At 35.5% G+C, this 3,964-nt stretch overlaps 2 protein-coding genes and 1 pseudogene across 3 annotated transcripts in view; 1 reads left to right on the forward strand and 2 right to left on the reverse strand.

The window, feature by feature from the left end:
- The window catches only part of sh2d3cb (SH2 domain containing 3Cb), a 55,870-nt gene that overhangs the window by 39,357 nt on the left and 12,549 nt on the right, over positions 1–3,964 (forward strand). The window lies entirely within an intron of this gene.
- Positions 1–3,964, reverse strand: part of LOC106521878 (UDP-glucuronosyltransferase 2C1) — a gene marked incomplete in the record, with an annotated part of 29,302 nt that overhangs the window by 23,753 nt on the left and 1,585 nt on the right.
- On the reverse strand, positions 6–2,349 carry LOC106521879 (UDP-glucuronosyltransferase 2B31 pseudogene; annotated as a pseudogene).

The raw sequence follows: 3,964 nt of genomic DNA on the forward strand, positions 1-3,964 counted from the left end.
GTATTGTTGCCAAGGGTGGATGGCTTCTTGCCTTTGTGCCTCCAGATGACCTTCTGAGGAAGTTCTGCAAAAGCAGCAGCGATGTCCTCAGTGACATCCTCAGGAAGTTTTTCCACCAGAGTCCCCAGAGTCATCACAATGACCCCATGTTCCCCAGAGCTCTGTACAAAGTCCTCCAGATCTTTAGGGAGAGGTTTGGAGGGTTTGCACTGAAATCCTGAAATGTATACGATGTTTGGCATGGTAGGTCGAGGAAACTCAAATGTGAAATCATTTCTCATCAACCAGATATCAGCTGCCTTAAACAGGTCCATGTAATGGATGTCACTGCCAAAATGACGCCGGACAAAGGGTTTGTAGTTTGGATCTACAGCATACCAATTGTGTAAACGAGTCATGATGTAGAACATGAAATTCTTGATCCTTTGAGTAAATGTCATCTTATCAGTTAGATCTGCTAATGTTATAGGGACATAGGAAAGTGGGGAAGGTGCGATTGCTTGATGCGCCTCACCCTGAATAGTCCACCTGACATTAAAGACAAGAGGAAGACCCAAACGGTGACCTAGAAAGACTCCTCCACCAAATGCAGGATCAGTGAGCATCAGATCAAATTTAGTATCACGAAGACTCTGCATCAGCTTTGCATCCTCAAAAATCTGTTCCACAATGTCAAGCAACCGCTTATTTAACAGGTAGAAATGATTCATCCTATCTTGCTCTAGAGACATCTGATTCCAAAACGTAAATCCTTGGCGTCGCAGAATCAGAGTTCTTGTGATAAATGCCTGAAAGTCCACATCTGAAAGAGCTGAAGAAGAAATAGTGATGGATTTGTAGTGAGGAGAGTCTTCCTTGATGTACCAGGAGTCTGAAGGACGCATCACGGTCACTTCATGGCCTCTGGCGTGAAGCTCTTCAATCATAATGTTCATGTTGACCCAGTGGCTTCCATCTACAGGGAACACCAAGACTTTCCCTCCATTTACCAAAGATTTGCAGAGCAACGCTGCAAGTGTCACCAGGGTCAGTCGGTACATCTCTGAAAGAGATTCTGACAAGAAATGTGAAGTCAGTAGACTTTTCTTTCACTCTTCTGAAACTTCTGCTTAACCCTTCCAGACTTCATGCCATTTGAGATTTCCTTTAACTTTTATTAAATTTCAAATTAAGCTCAACTAAAATGTGACCCATCATTGAAATGAGGATTAAGTCTAAAAGTGGGATGTGGAGAAATAGGCAGATAAGGGGTTTTGATTAAAACCTTTGCAAAAATTACATTTTGTCAAAATATAATGAATAAATGCCTTCTCAGTGTATCAGTTTAAAGAATTGTCTGAAATATTATCCAAAAAAAAAACCTGAAGCTATTTTTTGAGCAACAAATTTTTAGATTTTTCCTGTGAGATAGCAGTTTTTTTTTCTTCCCAGCTGGGAAATCTCAATATTCACATTATATTTGAGATTTCCTCTTTACAATGCCATCAAAAAATCCTCATTAAAATTACATAAAATTAGAATTCAGACCAAATATTAACATATCATCATAACCTAAAAGACAAATTAAGTCATATCTTTGGATCTGCTTATGATTTCAGGATGATCCAGGTATTAAAATGTAACTTTTAAAGCCAGGAATCTGAAAATGTATTAGGTCATTTTGACCAAATTTGACTTATCCCCCATTTCGATATGATGGTTCACAACTCTCAGAGAATGAAAAATAAATAGTCCTACAGCTCAAAGCGAACTTAATACATGCCTAGTTTCTGTACAAAGAATGTTTTTTTTAAAGAACGTTTAGGTGTTTTCTGTAAAAAAAAAATGACAACTTTCAGATCAGAACCTGCTTCCTGATTACACAACTGCAACAAAGGTATTCATGAAAACCCCAGAGCCGTTATTAGACGTTCCTCTTGAGTTTCACAGCTTTGTGTTCATCTACTTGTGTTCTAGTAAACACACCTTCCCTTTTATTTGAGGTGTACTTGGAAGAAGTACAGCTGCAGCGCCTCAAAGAGTTTATGATGTTATGTAATACCACAAGAACAAAATATCTCAGGTTTCCCTCGAGAAGGTTTTAATGACATGAAGGCTGAGCCGGCTAAACTCAGTGCTGACTTTCATCTATCAGACATTCAGCTCAATCTGCAGTAGTCTGCTATAACTTGTGTTTTTTGAAAACTATAATTTCATTTAAAATAAAAATTTCCATATAGTTACCTCATCAGTAGCGATGTTATGCTCAGCACCTCCTGCTCGACTCTGTTTCCAGTAAATGAATCAGAAGTGAGAAGTGTCCCAAGAATGGTGTTTTGGAGCTCTGCTTCAGCATGCTGATGATCACGTGATTACTTCAAAAGAGGCCTTGTTACGTCACACCGGTGATGAATTGTTTCAAGTCTATGGCAAGCAATTTTAGCATAAAATTGAATTCACAACACTTCCATTCCAGATATCTGAAATTGAATTATGACTAGTTATATTTGTTATTTAAGATATCTCTAATTATATTATAGTCAAAATACTTATTTGAGATATTTCTAATTACATTTTGACTAGTATAAATGACATCAGATTTACCATTTTGTTCTACTGAGGCTTCAAGATATCTTAAAAGGAATTTTGACTAGTCAAAAATACAATTCGAGATATCTCTAAGTTAGTTTTGACTTGTCACTAGTTGCTTTCGAGATATCTCTCTTTTAGTTCTGACTAGTCATAATTCCAATTAAAGATATCTTAAATGACATCATTATTTAAGATAATCACCTTACCATAAGATAAGCCTTACCTTAAGATTTAAGATTACCTTAAGATTATCACAATAACTTTTATTATATTTATATTATCTTCTTTTCTTTGTATTTTAGTATGGGCACCGCATTGGGACAACACTACAATTTCGTTACACTATTACACAAAGTATGACTGTGCAATGACAATAAAGATTATCTTATCTTGTCTTGTCTTGTATTGTCTTGTCTTGTCTTGTCTTATCTGTGCTTTTAGAAATCACAAATAAAAATGTGACTAGTTCAAATTCAATGACAGACTAGTCAAAACTAAATTGGAGATATCTAGATCTGTAATTATGACTAGTCAAAATTCATTTTAAGATATCTCTAAATGAATTTAAGATATCTTGAAAATGTTTTCATCTAGAGGGCTTTTCTATTCAAGATATCTTGAATTAACATTTTGACTAGTCAAAATGACATTCAAGATATCTTAAATAATAATTCTGACTAGTCAAAACATCACAGATTTACGTAGCATTTGGTGGAAATATTACTACATAGACATCATAGCAAAAACTTAGAGACCGTAACGTTTCACTGCAGCCGCCATCTTGGATGGGTCCCCATCTAAAATAATAGCTCCCTGATTTTTTACCCGATTTTCACACAGTTTGGTTTGTTACAAACGGCAGAGATGTAGTTATGATACAGAACACTGTCACAAATGAAAATTCTGAGCTTTCATGCTGAAATACTTTGTCTTATGTTATTTAACAAAGACTATAAGTATTTATAAAACATGAATTGGATCCCGTGTCCTATCCTCACTGAATATGTAGGGCCTACTGTACATATTTATGTATGTGTGGATGAATACAGTACATACATTTTTTGTTTCTTCCTTTTTCTCCTGTTAACGGGTATATGTGTTTTTTCTTCTTTTTATTCTTTCTTTTACTTTATTTATATATGGCTTGAAATAAACTCAAACTTTAACAAAGACAGACAAATGGCATATTAATAAAAGTATAAATGAATAAGAATAGAAATCGTCTTTATTGTGTCTCAGTGGAGAAAATTAGGTGCATCAGCAGCAAAGTGACAGGCAATTCACACAGGGTAAAATTATATTTAAAAATGTATGAATAAGGTGTTCGGTTTTTTAACCTAGGAACTCAGAGAAACCACAACAAGCCCGGCCGAACATTAATCAATGACACCAG

Source organism: Austrofundulus limnaeus, unplaced genomic scaffold, assembly GCF_001266775.1.
Source record: "Austrofundulus limnaeus strain Quisiro unplaced genomic scaffold, Austrofundulus_limnaeus-1.0 Scaffold117, whole genome shotgun sequence".
Taxonomy (NCBI): domain Eukaryota; kingdom Metazoa; phylum Chordata; class Actinopteri; order Cyprinodontiformes; family Rivulidae; genus Austrofundulus; species Austrofundulus limnaeus.